This window comes from Callithrix jacchus, chromosome 16, assembly GCF_049354715.1.
Source record: "Callithrix jacchus isolate 240 chromosome 16, calJac240_pri, whole genome shotgun sequence".
Classification (NCBI taxonomy): domain Eukaryota; kingdom Metazoa; phylum Chordata; class Mammalia; order Primates; family Cebidae; genus Callithrix; species Callithrix jacchus.
This window is the reverse complement of record NC_133517.1, coordinates 73,749,594-73,768,787: the sequence shown is the minus strand read 5'-3', so window position 1 is coordinate 73,768,787 and position 19,194 is coordinate 73,749,594.

Here is a 19,194-nt window from a genome sequence, read left to right as displayed (position 1 = left end):
ACTTAGCTTTCTGCATCTAATTGGATAGTAAAGTTGATGTTTATGTGGGTATTGAGTTCCTATCAAAATAAATAGTTCATTGTTGTCATTATATTTTCTGTAAGCCAAAATCACCTGACATTGTTTATGGTTCAAATGCAGGTGCTAAATCAAGTAAACATTGTCCTAAATGTTGGTAACTGAGGGAAAATTTTTCAAAATCACAGGAGAAATTTTACCATTTTGAAGCCAGGATTGAAATAGCCATAAACAGAAGTATTATGTTTTGCTGTCGTTTGGTTTAAAGCATGGGTCAGCCAACTGTGACCCCCAGGTCAAATCCTGCTGGCCGCCTGATTTTCTAAGTGAAGTTTGACTGGAACATGGCTGTGCCCATCTGTTTCCTTATTGTTTGTGGCTACTTTTGTGTTACAGCAGCAAAGTTAAGTAGTTGAGGCAGACACTGTGTCACCCTGAATAGCCTAAAATGTTACTGTCTGGCTCCTTATAGAAAAGGTTTGCCAATCCCTAGTAAAGGGCTCTCCTTGATCCCTTTGTTCTTGGTTATTTTACTTGACAAAGTTGAAGGGGTCTTATCTCCACATTTCTGCATTTCCAGACTTTTCACCCAAATGAAGAAGAGTTTTCCTCAGCTTGTCCATGGCAAAGACTAATGATGCTGAAATTCTTAGAAAAAACAGAGTAAAAGTCTTTTTTTTTTTTTTTTTTTTCTGAGACAGAGTCTCACTCTGTTGCCCACACTGGAGTATGGTGGTGTGATCTTGGCTCACTGCAACCTCTGTCTCCAAGCAATTCTCCCACTTCAGCCTCCCAAGTAGCTGGGACTACAAGCGTGTGCCACCACACCCAGCTAATTTTTTATTTTCAGTAGAGATGGGGTTTTACCATGTTGGTCAGGCTGATCTCAAACTCCTGACCTCAGGTGATCCACCTGCCTTGGCCTCCCTAAGTGCTGGAATTACTGGTGTGAGCCACTGCACCTGGCCCAAAGCAAAAGTCTTTTACTTGACCAACTAACTAGAACAGATAATGAACCAGCATAAGGAATAGAGAACTTTTAACTTAATGAAAAGAACATGGGTTTGGGAGCCATCAAAATTAAACCGTGTAGTAGACATATATTGTTCTTTAGCTTTCTAGAATCTAGTACTCCTTTCTTTTGCTAATAGAAATTAATTTACTTCTCTCCTACTAAGTGCTGTCTTGGTTGAATCAAGGCACTTTGTCCTGCCCAACCAAGGTTAGTCATGTGACCCAAGCTAGGGCTCTTTGACACAAAGATGGATCGAAGGTGAAATTGATTTATCCCAGTGATAGTGGCTCTCAAGACTGTCATCCATCCCTTCTTGTTGCCTAGAACCCTGGCCTCAGGTTTTCCAGCCTTCCCTTTAATTCCAAGAGCTACCTGATGTTCTTTCAATACTTTCCTTTCCAGTAAAAATTAATCAACTAGATTCTATTGCTTATAATCAATAACCCTAAATGATGTAAATGAATAATAATAAGCAAATAAAGAGATGTTCCAAAAAATGCACTTCAAAACAAGTATTTTTTAGCCTATAAATTTAACGGAGATTTAAACAAGAATAGTCTTCAGTTGTTTTAAAGACGCAGTGAAGCAGATATCCACATGAACTTTCACTGAGGTTGTGAGCTGGTGTTGCCTTTGTGGAAATTATTATTATTTTTTGCAGTATGTGTCAAGAGAATTAAAAAAGTTTATATTTTTTGATCCTAGGTGTGGTGGCTCACACCTGTAATCCCAATGATTGGAAGGCTGAGGTGGGAGGATCACTTGAGGCCAGGAGTTCGAGACCAGCCTGAGCAACATAGACCCCATCTCTACAAAAAATTTAAAACTAAATTTTTAGCTTTTAATCTAGGAATTCTGTCTCTAGACATTTTTCCTAAGTCAATAACAGGAGATGGAGATGGATTTATGTAGATAGTATTCAGTGTGGTGTTATTTATAGTAACACAAAATTGGAATTTACCTAAATATCCAACATTAGTAGGTTGGTCACGTAAATTAAAGAGGTGGTGCTATGTCATAGTGAAAAGAAGGAGCCCTGGAGTTGATCAGCTTGGCTTCAAATTCTCTTCTGCAATTTACCAACTGTGCAATTTTGAGCCAACTGATCAAATTGGTCCAATTGGCCCAAATTCACATATCTGTGAAATGTAAACAAAATGTATTGCCCAATTGTGGTAGCTAGCCTTCGTAGATGGCCCCCATTGATACACACTTTCTGGTTTTCATGTCCTTGTGTAGTTTGCTCTCATATTGGAGAGGCTGACCTGTGTAACCAGTAGGATATTGTGAATGTGATGGAATCTGACTTCTGAATTAGACATTGTGGCTTCCATTTTGCTTTCTTTTAAATTATTCATTCTGGGGAAATCCAGCTGCAGTGTTGGGAGGGCACTCAAGTAGCCCTATGGAAAAATCCATGTGGCAAGGAACTGAGGCCTCCTCCTGTAAGAGTGAGCTGTCTTGGAGTGGATCTTCCAGCCTCAGTCAAGCCTTCAGATAAAACATGCTGGATAATAGGCCACCATCTTAACTGCAACCTCACAAGAAACCCTGAGTGAGAGCAGTTCAGCTAAGCCATTCTTAAATCCCTGACCTGAAGAAACTATGCAAAATAATAAATGTGTATTGTTTTAAGCCACTAAATTTTGGAGTAGTCTTCTATGCACCAAATAGATCATGAATACATCACCCGATAGGGTTGTTATAAAGATTAAATGATACAATGCTTACAAAATGCTTTGCATATAATCTCTTAATAGATACTTTATATGTTAGCATTTAATATATAACTAATTTATAGTAGGTACTTTATATATTGGTTGTTAATATTACTTCATATCTAAATGGTGAAATATGATAGAGACCAGGGAGTATAAAGAGATAAACCAAAATGTTAAGAGTAGTTATCTCTGGAGTGAGATTATGATCATTTTTTTTTACTGAACTGTTTTATATTTTCCAAATTCTCTACAATTACTTTTCTACTTTATATATTTATTATATATATGCTGTCTTTTTTTTTTTTTTTTTGGTTTATAGGTTTTGGTTTATACGTTTCCAGAAACACTTCAACTACTCCAAGCACTGTTTATGTTTTGACTGGTTTTGTACACCATTGACTAAGAGTCTACAAAATAACCTTCAGGTGTGAGGGAGATGCAAAAACTTTGGAGGTCCCAAGAACATAGGTCCCAAAGCCAGTGTACATGTGAGCTTGGGTGTTCAAGTCCATGGCCAGCTATATGGATTCGTCTTTAAGCCTTAATATCATTCCTAGGGCTAAGAAGTACTCATGAATAAATACATATGGATATGAGAGTAAGCTAAGTGGAAGGTCAACTTATATGTAAAAGCACAATTGGGAAAAAAAAGAAAAAATACAATGTATAGAAGTGTGGTGGGAAGATGGTGTATAGATAGGAAGACAGGGAGGTGGAAGAGTATCACTTAGGAATATGAGCTACTGGGTGCTAGGTACTTTGCATTATTTATCTTTAATGTTCACAGAAATTCTGAAATATAAAGTTTTTTAGGTTCCATATTCCATTTTAAGGACTTTCTAGTATGTGAATGTGTATATATATATCTATCTATATATGTATGTATATATATATATATTATATATGTGTGTATGTGTGTATATATACACATACACACATATATATAATATCTATTTGTCTGTCTATTTAGTCTAATGCACATATGCTGTGTGTATAATATGATATCTCAGTCAGGATTCCTTGTGTGAAAGCAAAAGAAACCAATGTATACAAAAAAGGAGTTTATTGGAAGGATAAGGGTGAGTTTTAGACTCTAAGTGCAAGCTATAGAGTGGGGCCTCAGAAAATCCAGGCAGCAATCAACACCTAGAAGTTCTTCAGGGAGCACTCCTGGGACCATTCAGCTCTAACTCTTATTGGTCTTTGAGTAACTCCTTTCTGGATCAAGTTTCAAGGGAGAGCAAGAGTCTGGTTGACTTAGTTTAGAGCATGTGCCCTTCCCTTGCCTAGGGGAAAGTTGGGCCCACCAAGTCTGCAAGCAGGAGGAGAGATGCAGGTAGTTTTCTAAAGCAACACTGAGGTGCTGCTACAAAAAGACAGGGGCATGGAAGGTCAGCAAGGAAAATGATGGTTGGCTACTATGCTTGGGTTCTAATTCCATTTTTTTCCTTTTTTTGAGATGAAGTCTTGCACTGTCCTCTAGGCTGCAGTGCAGTGATGTGATCTTGGCTCATTGCAACCTCCACCTCCCGTTCAAGTGATTCTCCTGCCTCAGCCTTCCAAGTAGCTGGGATTATAGGTGCCTGCCACCACGCCTGGCTAGTTTTTTAAAAATATTTTTGCCGGGCGCGGTGGCTCAAGCCTGTAATCCCAGCACTTTGGGAGGCCGAGGCGGGTGGATCACGAGGTCAAGAGATCGAGACCATCCTGGTCAACATAGTGAAACCCCATCTCTATTAAAAATTACAAAAAATTAGCTGGGCACGGTGGCGCGTGCCTGTAATCCCAGCTACTCAGGAGGCTGAGAGCAGGAGAATTGCCTGAACCCAGGGGGCGGAGGTTGTGGTGAGCCGAGATCGCGCCATTGCACTCCAGCCTGGGTAACAAGAGCGAAACTCCGTCTCAAAAAAAATATATATGTATTTTTAATACAGACAGGGTTTTACTATTTTGGCCATTCTAGTCTCAAACTACTGACCTTGTGATCTGCCCGCCTTGGCCTCTGAAGTGCTGGGATTAAGGCAAGAGCCACCTCGCCTGGCCCCTAATTCCATTTTTGATACTAATTTCCTGTGTGGACTTAGGTAATTTAATTTCTGTAAGCCTCAGTTTATTCATATGTTAATTAGAGACAATACTGTCCGTCCTGGGCTTTGCAAAGATTAAGTAAAATAAGTGAAAAATTACAGGTTCACTGTCCTTACCTGAAATCTTAGAAACAAGAAGTGTTTGGGTATTAAGAATATTTCAGCTTTTACAGAGGTAACAAGATACAAAATGTAACGTATATTATGCAACACCCCGTTGGGATCGGATTCATCACTTCACAGTCACAATAGTATTTCTGCATCAGATTCATAAGTATGCATCTGAAGTGGGATAGATTAAAACTACAAATGTCAGTTTTTGCTGTCAGGCTTTGTTGCCAAGTGAATTTGCTGTGAGTGTACAATAAGAAACACATGAGCCAAAACTTGCCTTTTGTAGCTTTTTGGATTTCGGATTTGTGACAAGGGATTATAGATATATATGGTTTTTGTAATTCCAGCTTGACTTCATCCCAAATATTAGCTCCCTGTCTTTTCTAATGGGTTCCTGGTTATCTTTTTTCATTTATTCAGATTGAGGAGGAAAAGACCAACATGGCTTCCTTCACTCTTGGAAACTCAGAGAATGATTAGGTTGAAGTACTGGATAAGCCAGAGTTCCAATTAGAGGATCTCTCCTCTTAGAATTTAGTTTTCATTTCTAGGTTGGCACCTGATAGTCATGAACCCAGAGGAGAGCAGTGAATCATCCAGTCATGGGGTTTGGAGATGATTCAGCAAGTTCGAAGTGGTGTCAGGAGTGCTTTTGGCTGAAGTTCTCTAAGGTACTGATTACACATCCAGTTATGCAACTGGCCCCGAGGCCTGCATTGTGGTACAACCTGATTCTCACCCAAACTAAACATGTGAGACGGGGCCTGCACCTGGTAGAGCATGATCTCTTGGTAGACCTCAGGCCCTTGAGCCCAGGGAAATGGCTCCTGCCATGATGCTTCTCTTCCTTCTCTTCGGAGAATGGAAGATGGACTGAGCATCATCTCTGTTCATATTTACCCTTTCAGTATCCTTCTCTTCCTCTGGACCAAGGTCAGGGGTGATTTGGGGGACCCAGAAATGATTCCCATCTCATGTCCTCTCTTGATTTGTTGTCAGACTTCATGGCATGAGGTGGAGACTTCCCCAGGATGAATCAATTCCTAATGTCCAACATCCAATACTTAGGAACTAGTTTACATGGAATAAGATGTTGTCCTTTGTTCTTGTAGGGGATGCAGTATACCAGGATTAAAAGACAGGAGCTTGGGTTCAGGCCTCATTTCTGCTGGTGACCATGAACTTGGCCACGTCATTTTATTTTTTGAGCTTCGTTTTTATCAACTGAGTCGGGGAGAAGAGGAGGTTCCATTAGCTTCAATATTCTACAATTATTTTTGAGAATGCTCTCTGTGAACTGCTTCCCTTTCGCTCTCCATTCATCCAACACACATTCACCCAACACTCTCCATTCATCTCTGCTCTCAGCTTATATTGCAGTGTGATAAGGCAGAAAACATTCTTAAGAGAGGAAACGGGAGATAGCGGTAGGTGCTGCAATTTGCTACCATGACAACGTTAGATGGTGGTCAGGAAAGAATCCCTGGAGTGAGGTGACATTTGAGGAGAAACCTGATAATGGCTCAGCAATAGTTGTTGAACGAATTGGTGAACAAGAAGGAGTCAGCCATGGAAATATGTGGAGGAAGAACGTTCTAGGCAGAGGCAACAGAAATGTAAAGATTGCATATCTGAACACTAGAAAGAGGGCAGGGGAGCTGAGGAACAGTGTGTAGACAGAGTGTTTTGGAGAGAAAGTCAGATATAACTGAAATGGGACTTTGTCGATCATGTTAAGGAGTTGGGTTTTATTTTGAGGGTGAAGAGAAACCAAAGACAAAGTCACATAATCTGATTTACCCTTAAAAATATCATTATGCAGTGTGATGATGCTACTTCCCACCCACTAGAAGGGCCAAAATAAAAAAGATAGATGATAGATACCAAGTGTGGTTGAGGATGTGGCGCCACCAAAACTCTTACATGCTGCTGGTGGAAGTAGAGATGGGTAGGACAAGTTTCGGAAACTGATTAGCTGTATCTGTAAAGCTGAACGTAGGTACATCCTACCACTCAGCAGTTTCAATCCTAGTTATATTTTCAACAGATGCACGTATATATGTTGACTAAACGATATACATAAGAATGTTCATAGTAACCTTAAATGGGAAACTACATAAACTCTCATTAAGAGTCAAACAGGCTGGGGGGCTAGGGAAAGGATAGCATTAGGAGAAATAGCTAATGTAGATGATGGGTTGATGGGCGCAGCCCACCATGGCACATGTGTACCTATGTAACAAACCTGCATGCTCTGCACATGTATCCCAGAATTTAAAGTAAAAAATGAAGTCAAACAGGTACATGAGTTGTGGGATTGTCATATAGTTTTATATTATATGCAACAACAATGAACAAGCTAAAAGTATACACATCATGAGCGAATTTCACAAACTTAACGTTGCATAAAGGAAGCCAGTCTGAAAAATTCAAACAATCTAATTCCATTTATGTGGAGTTCAAAAATAGGCATAACTGATCTAAGGTGTTGGAATTTAGGAGAGTGGTTACCTTTGGAGAATCTAGTGACAAAAAGGGGGTGTGAAGGGGCCATGTGGGATCCTTTAATGTCCTGTGTCTTGTCCTGCATGCTGGTTATGCGTGTTCAGTGGCATTCTCTAATCATGCCTCTACCCCTGCTTCCCCAGGCCAAATGGGCCTTGAGCCTAGAAAGATGAAGTGAGGAATATAGGAGGGTATTTCTCCTTGGCCATTGTAGATCACAATCTGCTTTCACGTTTACTCTCACAGTTTTCTCAGGAGTGTTGGGTAAGTGAAATTCACCCATTTTATAGGCAAGGGCATCAGGGCTTAGTGACCTGCCCAAGGGGCTGTGCCTCATACGGTGAGTCAGACTGCAAAGCGCAGGTCCTTGGATGTTCTTCATGAGGCCTGCTGGTGTTTTTATTTCTCCATGCTGCCTCCCTAGACTGGACCAACTGGGCTCCTGGCCTCTATGTAGCTTCATGACTACGAAATGCTACATTTGCATTTGAGTCTTGAAACGAATCCAAGAAACTCCAGAGTTTTGACCATTATCTTTGTTTATATAGCCTTATCTTGAATTACCTTTTTAAAAAAGCAATGCTTCTGATTGAGGAGACGAAGATATTATAAGTTGAAAAAAAAGCCCCACAGGTTGGAGCCCCATTAAACTCTGGAGGAAAAATGATGGTTTTCATTGTTAGATTTTCTCAGCTCAACTGCAAGGACATATGGCATTCTGTGTGACACATTTTTGCTTTAACCACAAAATTTCATGAATTTTCAGTCACTGAATAATGAAATAAATCATCATTTCAGACAAAAAAAAGGGGGCAGTTTTGAAGGCAAAAGTATTTCCTTGAAAACTTATTGAGAAACAAAGGACTTGGCCACATTCATGGGGACTGAGCCCTCATGGGTAAGTGTCCGGTGCCTTAGGCGTGGAAGAAGGAGTTGCTGTGTTCCCATGGGATAAGAAGCTGGTGGCCAAGCATCCAAGGTTTATTTAGTCTCTGATTCTATATATCTACAGCTATGGCTTGTTAACAGACACATATAAGAGTTTTTTTGCCCTTTGAAGAGAACAGGGCGCATGGGGGCAACAAGGAAAATCGCATTCCCACTGAGTGCCTACTGGGCGGGCCCTCTGCCTTCATTGTATTTGTTGTCTGATCAAGTGGAGGCCGTTTATAACCCCACACATAAAGGAATTCAGGGATCAGGAAGTGGAGTCAGAATTCTTTGAGGTGGGAAACCACTGAAGGGATTTAAAGAAAAAAGTCATTTGGCTAGATCTATCTTTTAGAAAAATGAGTGGGCTTATTCCTCCCCCACCTCTGCTAGGATTGCCCCTTCAATCCATACTCCTGGTGGTGATAGCAGGAGAGTAAGCTGGAAGAGGAGAGGATGGAGCCAGGGAAAGCAGTGCAAGGGCTTCTTTTTATAGTTTGGGTGAGAGCTCATTGCATCTCCAACCAATGTGTTCATGAGACAGGGCCATCTCCTTCTTCCCATCCTTTCTGCTGTCATTGTTACACATGTTACCTCTATATGTTCTTCCTCTTGCCGTTCATTGTTTTATTATTTCTCTGAACATTTGTATGATCATCTTAAGTGTGTCCTCCTCCAGCCTTGTGAAGGAGGAGAATACAATAATTTCAGAAGCATAATATGGGCAACCATGTCTCTGTGGCACTGGATGACTTGCCTGGAGTCTCCGTTCAGTTTGGAGGATATCGAGGGTGACTGCTTTAGGTTGGGTGAGGCCCCAGCCTACCTTACGAAAGAGCTGAGTATTGTGTGGTCTCATCATCACCTCTAATGAGGAGCTGGGGACAAGGACAAGTGCCGACAGCCTCTGTGATGGACGTAGAGATGTGAGGCCTTGGTACATTCTTTCCCAAGGATCCCTGGAATGAGGAAGAGGAGGGAGAGGAAGGGGGATGGAGAATTACATGGTCCCAGCCCACCGTGTGAAGGGGTTGAGTGGTGAAGGAGCTGGCACAAGGCAGCAAAAGCTTGGACATCTTCATCCCATCTCATAGTCTCCTTTTACAGGTGGAGAAGTGAAGGGCCAGAGAAGGGAAGTGAATTTTAATCGCCATCATTACAAGTTGCTGAGTGCTGCTACCTTCTGCCAACTACTATTTCAATCCTTGCCCTGTGAGAGAGCGTATTAATTTTCTGTGGCTGCTGTAATAAACTTGGTGGCTTAAAACGATTGTTAAAAACAAATAGTAATGGATTCTCTAAAAATTCTGGAGGCCAGAAGTCCAAAATCGAGGTATTGGCTGGGCCACATTCCCTCCAGGGGCTCTAGGGGAGAATTCTTCCTTGTCTCTTTCAGCTTGGAGTGGCTTCAGGCATTCCTTGGCCTGTGGGCTGCATACCTTCAGTCTCTGCCTCAGTCTGCACACATACGTCTATGTCTCAAATCTCCCTCTGCTTTCCTAAAGACACTTGCCATTGGATTTAGGGTCCACCCAGTCATCCAGGATGATCTGACCTTGAGATCCTTTACTTAGCTACACTTGCAAGGACCTTTTTTTTTTTTTTTTTTTTCAAATAAGGTGAGATCATTTTGGAGGGAGCATCATTCAGCTCAGTACAGGGTGATGTCATCATCATCTCCATTTACTACAAAGGACATTGAAGCTCAGAGAGGTGAAGAGTCCTTCCCAAGGTCACACAGCCAGCAGGTGGCAGAGATGGGCTCCATAGTCAATGCTCTTTGCAGTACACTGTATGTGATAACAGTAATGCTAATAATGGCTAACCCTGACCACACTCAGATATGTTAATTCAGCTAATCCCCTCAAGAATGCTATGAGAAGGGAAGTATCATCATCCCTACTTTAGAGATGAGGAAACAGAGAAGTTGATTAATTTTCCCATGGCCACACAGCAGTGAAGAGCAAAGCCAGGGTTGAACTCTAGGCACATTGGCTTCTAATCAGACATCAAAGGTCATCACAAAAATCATTGTCTGAATTGTTTTCACTGGTGGCTGGAGAGTTTTAAAAGGGGTTCTGGAAGATGGGCCTCTATGATCCAATGGGAAAGGCAGACTGTAGGCAAGATGGGAGAGATTTGGGAAACACTTGCAGGAAGGGACACTTTGCTGTGACTCAGGAGATACTTTTCTATGACTCGCTCTTCAGTGCCTCTCTAGGTGCTTTCACCTCCTGGCTGGCAGTCCTGGGGCAAACTTCCCCTTCCTTCTGCAGATGGTGCAGGCATCCTGGGGTCAGCCAAGCTAGGAGCTGCCCTCTCACTTCCTTGTTTTTCTCCACCCCTTCAGTGACATCCAGTTGGTCAACTGGATCCACTTAGTGATCTGTTCTCTGTGAATTCTTCCTCCTTGTTTCAGGTCCCCTCTCCTCCCCTTGCTTCCCATTGTTACTGTAGGTGTCCAAAGCTCGTCATCCCTCCCAGGGTTGGGAATGGCTGGGATCCACACTGTCTAGGCTTCTCTATCCTTCCCCCAGCTGCTTGCAGCACTCACCAGGACAAAGACTGTCCCCATGGCCATTCTGCCCCTTCCCCATATGCACCCCCATGCCATCCTGCAAACACATCTTCTCTCTCATGTGTGCTGCACCCTGAATGCCTGGACTGCCATCATTCATTCATGCATCCATGTATTCAACATGTATTGTCGAATTCCTAATTCATATCAGGTACCAGGGAAACAGACATGAATGATGAACAAGGCAGACATGTTCTGTCTTTGTGGATCTTCCGTTTGGTTTAGGACATCAACTAAGAAAACTCAGAAAGTAAATAAATAATAAATAATGATGGCCAAATAGGTGAAGAGAAGAAACAAGGGGTGAGAGAGAATAATGCGGTGGGTGGGGTGGGGACTACTTTTGATAGGGTAGTCAGGAAGGGTCCTGTGGAAGTGCTGGAAGGGTCTTGCAATGATTGAATGAGGTCATGTAGGGAAGCCCTTAGCATCCTGTCTAATGCGGAATAAGGAGGCAATGAACGTCAGCCATGGTCACTCACAGATTCATTTACTCAACAAAAATCTTTTGAGGGCTCACTGTTAAAACTCATGTGCATAAACGCCAGTGATCTCAGTCCCAGGTGGAGAATGATCTTGGTTCCCTCAATCCCATTAGCATTCTTAGTTTTGCTTTTCAGATAAGTAAGCCAAATAAATCCATATGCAAAGTGGGAATTAATTCTGTTTTCTTCTCCAACACTCCATGAAAGATAAATGTCTCAGAGGCCCTGCTAATGAATTCCGCTGCTTTTCTCCTTGGTCTTATCTTCAGCATAGATGTCACCACATTGCTTTCCTAAAGCCTCTTTCAGAGGGTTTTGATTTTGCTCTTGCCCTGGGGTGGCCCTCTTGCCTGTGACTGTGGACAGGGCTGACAGGTCTTTTGGGGAAACTGCATAGACGGCCACTGATTTTGAATAGGACAGACCTCTGTGCCTGCGTCTTCCTCACTTACAACACCTCAGATTCTTGAATCCCTCTCTGTGTCCTCGAAACACCATTTTCTGGACCACTGACTTGTTACATGAGGGTTACTGGGGAATTCTGGATCACAGGCCCTGGCATTCTAATTAAATCGAATGAGTGAAATGAAGAGGAAAAGAGACCCATGGATATCTTTAGTAAAAACAAAACCCAAATTCCCCACATGAAGAGAATGACGTGGTATTTGAACGGGAGCCTAGAATTCCTATAAGTGCGTGAGAGCTGACATTTTGCAACCAGACTCCGCCCGCATCCCAGCGCCCTCCACACCGGCTTCTGCTTTAACGTGCAGCCTCCCATGACATCACCCCAAAGGCTTATGTTGGCAAGACTGAGAATAGGACCTTGTGGGTGACACTGTGCCGACAGATTAGTCCTCTTATGTAATTTCTAATGCCTGGCCCTGGGCTTCTCTTCATGGACCCTAATTCCCTCTCCAGTGCTATTTGGTGAATGTTGCTCACCTTGGACTTTTGGGAAGGTACTTGGAAGTTATGTTTTGTACATATTGGCCTGTAGTCCTTGGAGTCAATCAAAAAATTGCTAGTCCCTGTGAAATGGTTTAGTTCAATACACATTTGCATAGCATCTTCTCAGTGCCAGGCCCCATGCTAGAAGTGGGGGATAGAGGGATGAAAGACACAGTTCTCACCCATGAGATTCCTTGATGAAATATGGGTCATGGGATGAGTCAGTGTCATGGTGGCCCAGCCTGGGGCAGAGTGGAATGAGGGCTCCCCAAAAATGGCTTCTTGGGGGCAGATAGCATCTGCAGTGGGTCAACTGGTGCCTGCCCCCAAATTCATGTCCACTCAGAACCTTAGAATGTGGCCTTACTTGGAAATAGAATCTTTGCAGATGTAATTAAGTTAAGAATCAAGGTGAGATTATATTAGGAAGGGGGTCCGAAATCCAATGAGAATGTCCTCATAAAGAAAATGGCAAAGAGAAGGCTGTGGGAGGACTCAGGCAGATGGGAGTGAGGCAGCAGTAAGCCAAGGGACGTCATGGATTGCTAGGAACTAGCAGAAGCCAGGAAGAGGCAAGGAAGGATTTCTTCCTAGAGGCTTCAGAGGGAGCTTGGCCCTGCCGACACCCTGATTTTGAATATCCAGACTCCAGAACTGAAAAAATCAATTGCTGTTGTTTCAAGCCACCCAGGTTGTGGTACTTTGAAACAGCAGCCCCAGGAAATGAATACAGTATGGAAGCACCAGACATGAGCCCTGAAGGAAAGCCACTGGAGTCTTGCCATTGCTGTCCTGTCCCTTTCCTTGCGCCGGCACATCAGGCTGGGAGACCTCCACTGCTCTGTGAGCTCTGGGGTAGTAGGAGCCTCACCCTCTTCCTGTTCACTCCACCGCTCCCACATTTAACATGATGCCTGACACATAGGTGTCTATGGCCAATATTTGTTGAATGCATGAATAACTGAGTGTGTGAATGAATGAATAAGCAGAAGAGTAGTACTAATGAGGGTGGACCAGTAAGCTGGTGGAGATAAAGGGGCCACCCTCAGAGTCAGGGTAATTGCAAAGTCAAAACCTTCTGAAAGGGGCTGTAAGGTGGACCAAGCTGCAGGAAGCGGGTCCTCCAGTGTGAAAAGCCATGGCCGCTGCCATGGGAGAGCCGTTCCGGGTCATCTGCTTCAATGGCTGATCCTTTGTAAAAGTGGATATTTAGGGACGTTTTGCACTGGGCCTGTGCAGATTAGGCGGCAATCAAGACAAGGAGAAGGGCCAAATAGAAAGGAGGAGGAAGAAGAACTGAGCTGTGTTCATCGCCTGCTCTATGGTAGATACTGCACTGTGTCCATTAATATCCATGATCTTTATGTCCTTGAAACAGTTTCTCAGGGAGGTCAAAGTTCCTTCACTTTACAGATGTGGAAGCTGAGGTGCAGAGGGGTGAAACCTGTCAAAAGTAGTAATGCCAGTAAGTGGCAGATCTGCCAAACTTGAATTGCGCTCAGGTCTCTCTCTCTGTTTTTTTCTTTTTCTGAGACAGAGTCTCACTCTGTTGCCCAGGCTGAGGTGCAATGGTGCGACCTCCGCCTCCTGGGTTCAAGTGATTCTCCTGCCTCAGCCTCCCAAGTGGCCATGCCTGGCTAATTTTTTTTTTGTATTTTTGGTAGAGATGGGTTTTCACCATGTTAGCCACAATGGTCTTGATCTCCTGACCTTGTGATCTGCATGCCTCGGCCTTCCAAAATGTTGGGATTACAGGCATGAGCCACGGCACCCGGCCTGAGCCCAGGTCTCTTTTGCTCCCATGTTCTCTGCAGGACAACATGCTGCTTCTGCTAATAAGTGATTGCTGGGAGGGGAAGTTAGGGCACCTCGGCTGAAAAAGGCTTTAATGTCTCCAGAGGGCTGGAGGAGGAATTATCTGAAAATGATCAAAGAAGATAGCACCTAGGTGGGGTTCTGGGGATCCCGATCATCTGAAGGCCATCTGCTCTACGCTTTCAGCTGGTCTTGAATAAGGTTCTCTGGGTGAGACATTGATCACCACCTGCAGAGGTCTGTCCTACAGACCCTGACTCAGTGACGGATAAATAAAATATACCCACACACTCAGTACAGTGATTTGAGTGGGCTAGGGATGGTTGTCAGTTGCTCTCAGAGTGCGCTGTAGCTAACTGACCACTACTCCCTGTTCCTCCTCAAGTTGATTCAGTATAAATTTAGTAACAGAGGTTCTAAGTTAACACACTTGTAGATAATTAGCATGGTTAAAAGAGTGGTTTTATGAATAATAAAAGGTTTTGGTTCCAGGGCCCCAAGTAAACACTGATGGGTAATTCCCCTTTGACCTCCCTCTGAGAAAGCCATCCAGCACAAAGTTTACAGGAGTAAACAGAGTAGAGACAAAGGAATGTGGGGTAAACAGACTTAACTGGGGAAGTTTCTGTTATCCCTAATCTTCACCCTATGATCTAATAAGAATTGGCTGCCTTCAGCCAGTCTCATTAGAACCTTTTGGCCTTCCAAGAGGTTTGAGACTATATTTTATAACCTCCCTAATATTTCCCTTAATATTTTGCCAGCCACCCTGAATGAATCTCAGCATCTGAGTAAAACTTTATGTCATTTTCTTCCTATTATATTTCACTACTCTAGGTTGTGATTTTCATCATTCTCAGATAGAAGTGCAGTCATTTTTTTTTTTTTCTGAGGCAGGGTCTCACTCTGTTGCCCAGGCTAAAGTGCAGTGGTGCAATCACAGCACCCTCAACCTTCTGAGCTCGGGTGATCCTTCCATCTGTCTCCAGAGTAGCCGGGCTTACAGGTGTGCACCACCACAGCTGGCTAATTTTTGTATCTTTTTTGTAGAGACAGGGTTTCGCCATGTTGCGTAGTCTGGTCTCAAACTCCTGGGCTCAAGTTATTCACCCACCTTGGCCTCCCAAAGTTCTAGGATTACAGGTGTGAGCCACTGTGCTTGGCCTTGCAATCATTTTTAAAGTTTAGACACCGTCTAGGTTCCTACCTGATTTAAACCCCCAGTTTGATAATTTAGCCTTTGTTTTCACCCCTTAGCAGCCTGGACACCCGATGATGTTTGAGGCTCATTTGCTCATGCATCCATTCATTTATCCCACAAGTATGTGAGCATCATCTGCCAAGCACTGACTGAGCTTGGCCTGGGGTTCAAAGGGCACCAAGTTTCTGTCCTTGCCCGCTGTGAGAGCTCCCACTCTAGACTGATTCAGTAAATCCCTACTGTGCTACAGTGTGACGGGCTAGAATCAAGGCAGGGATCCTGGATAGAAAAGTTGGAGAAGGCTCCACGGAGGAGGTGAGGGTCAAGGAGGAATTCACTAGGAAGGGTGGGGATAGGCATTGTAGCAGAGGGACTAACATGCACAAAGGCATCATGCGCATGGCCTGTTGGGGCTAGGGGAGGACCCAGACATCCTGGGGAGGATGACGTGTTTGAGTAAAACCAGTCACAGTCCTTGTTCTCTGGGACATGACAGACTATTGTTATAGGTGGCAAAGGTAAAGTCAGCCTATGCTGGAACTTTGGTTTAGAAGTAGATACTTGGGGCTTTCTGTTGTTACTAGAAAGAGTGGATGCTGAAGAGGCTGAGGCAGGATCATAGGAGGGGGCCCACTGGAGGGGGAGTGGAGGTACTGGGATGGGAAGGTTCACTGTCGGAGCCACCACTGCTTATGGGCAGAGTATCAGGAAGTGTCTTAAAGGGTAGAGCCAGGATTGCAGTGACTGTCCTGCTGGGGCCATGTGCCTCTGCCAGGAGATGGCCCGATACAGTAAATCACTGGCCTTGTCCTGGCCAGCGAGTGGTCTGCTGGAGGCCTCAGGACAGCCAGGCCTTCTTTTGGTTTTGAGATGGAGTTTTGCTCTTGTCCAGGCTGGAATGCACTTATATGATCTTAGCTCACTGTAACCTCTGCCTCCTAGGTTCAAGAGATTCTCCTGCCTCAGCCTCCCAAGGAGCTGGGATTAGAGGCACATGCCACCATCCCCGGCTAAGTTTTGTAGTTTTTTTTAGTAGACCTGGGGTTTCACCCTGTTGGCCAGGCTGGTCTCAAACTCCTTACCTCAGGTGATCTGCCTGCTTCAGCCTCCCAAACTGCTGGGATTACAGGCGTGAGCCACCGCGCCCGGTCAGGCCTTCTTTTAAGATGCTGGCTAGGAGTCCTGTGGATTGCGCAGTACTGAACACCACAGTCTCCCCAGGTCCTGCCCCCCCACTGTCCCCTCTCCCTGCTTCGGTTCCTTCCTGCTGTTGCTGTTTTCTCTGCTGGCTCCTTCTCCTCTGCTCACTGCTTTGTGTGGGTGTGGGGTGTTTGATCTTTGCGTTTTCTTGCTGATCGCTTGCTCTCCTTCGGTTTCTCTCTCTTCCCTCCTTGCCTGTTGAGATGATTAGCCAGGCTGTTTGACATTTTCACTTAGAATGTTTCAGTTTAACTGCTATTGGCTAAATACATTTTGACCTCAGCCACGGACTGTGACTTTCTACCCAGCCAGGGAGGCCAAGAAAGCCTCATGCCGAAACCTTCTCTCTCTTTCTTTGGGGCGGAGATTGTCCTTGGCGGGTTGGAGAGGAGCCCTCATATTCTGCAGATTGTTTTGCAACCTAATTCAGATAATGGGTTTGGCTGCTGGGATGCCCAGGTGTGTGGATTCGTAGGCCACACAGGCGTCTTCTTTGACACACAAAAAGCTGGCCGGTGATGTGTCTGGCCCTGGTGCCATCTTTCTTTATAACTCCCAGGAGGCAATTTATATAGTTATTTTGTACCCCAGAGTAACTTGGACAAGCTTTGAGTAGACACAGACTCTGACAGCTTATTAAATATTGGACTGAGAGCAAAGGAAAAGACAGTCAAGGCATTAGCAAGCCTCCAAATGAAGGATTTTTGGAGGCCACAGAAAGCGTTTATAGACAAGACTCCCACCTCAAATTCCAGGCAGATAGGGTGCCCTGGATAAAACCCTTTACCCACCAGGCTTGATCCAGGTAGGCCATGTGACTTCATACCCCACCCAGACTTGCCAGGACCAGTTCATGGTGGGTCTGGGTAAGAAAGAGGGAAGGACAGAATGACTCCTAGCAGAGGATCTGGGGCATGTGAACTAGTGCCTCAAGACGTTTACCTCTGAATTCATGATGGGTATCTCAGAGGTGTTGGAGATATGGCCTCTTCATTCATTTACTAATTTGTTAATTCATTTATCATGTGTTTATGGAAGATCTGTAATATATATGGCAGACACTGAGGCCAGCCCTGGGAATGCAGAGCAGAACAGGACAGAGTAAGAAGTCTAGAGGGGAAGATAGTGATCAAATTATTACGAATAGCTTAAGAGTCTCACAGGAGAAGAATAGGGGGCGGGGCACAGAGGCTCATGCCTGTAAACCCAGCACTTTGTGAGACTGAGACGGGTCATCTTTACAAAAAATAAACAATTAGCTGGGTGTGGTAGTGCATGCCTCTAATCCCAGCTCCTTGGGAGGCTGAGGCAGAAGAATTGCTTGAACCCAGGAGGTGGAGGTTGCAGTAAGCCAAGGTCGCACCATTGCACTCCAGCCTGGGCAGCAAGAGCAAGACTCCATCTGGAAAAAAAAAAAAAAGAATAGGGAATAATAGGGGCATTTAATAGGAGAGCTGACCCAAGCTGGAGTGGGGGAAGCATGGAAGGCACGCTTGATGCAGTGACTTTTAATCTGGTGTGTAAGGTGTATGTCAAAAGTAGGGTGAAGAGATAAGAGAGGTGTGTTTCAGGTAGTGTCAACTGGACGTGCAAACTCAGTGGCAACTTGCCATGAGGCAAGACAGGAGGATGTAAAGTAAAGAATGATGGCGGGGCCAGGAGCAGTGACTCACACCTGTAATCCCAGCACTTTGGGAGGCCGAGGCTAGTGGATCATGAGGTCAGGAGTTTGAGACAAGCCTGGCCAACATAGTGAAACCCTGTTTCTAACAAAGATACAAAAAATTAGCCAGGCATGGTGGCACGTACCTGTAATCCCAGCTACTCGGGAGGATAAGACAGATAATTGCTTGAACCCGAGAGGCGGAGGTTGCAGTGAGGTGAGATCGTGCCATTGCACTCCAGCCTGAGTGACAGGGCCAGACTGTCTCAAAGAAAAGAAAAAAGAAAAGGATGGTTGGAACTGAGACAACCTCAAGGAATGAGGGTGGCAAAAGGTGAGGCCAGAGAGATAGGTGGGGGCTGGATTTGGGAATGCATTAGAAGCTACATAAAGGACTGGGGGCTTTATGCAAAGGTCTCTGGGAAGCCATGGAATCATTTTAAGCAGGAGTAACATGATCAGGTCCGTGTTTTAAAAGATCACTCTGGATATTGTTCAAGGAAGGCTAATGGGGCAGGAGTGGAAGCAGGGGGCACCTTTTGAAGACTGATCAGATGAGGATGGCTTGACTTGGAGAAGTACCAGTGAAGATGCAGAAACTGGAGGTGTTTGTGATCTATTTCCTAGGGGTGTTGCAGACAGGACCTGTTGATGGATTGCATGAAGGGTGGGTGGTCAGGGAAGGAAGGTACCTTTAAGCAGAGACCTGGGGTGATTGAGGGAGTGAACCATGTGGGTATGATGTGTGGGGCTAATGTTTTCAGGGGAACGCACAGCAAGTGTGAAAACAGAAAGGGGAGATGTGTTAGTCCATTTTGTGCTTCTATGAAGGAATACCTGAGGCTGGGTAACTTATAAAGAAAACAGGTCTATTTGTTTCATGGTTCTGAAGGCTGTCCAAGAAGCTTGGC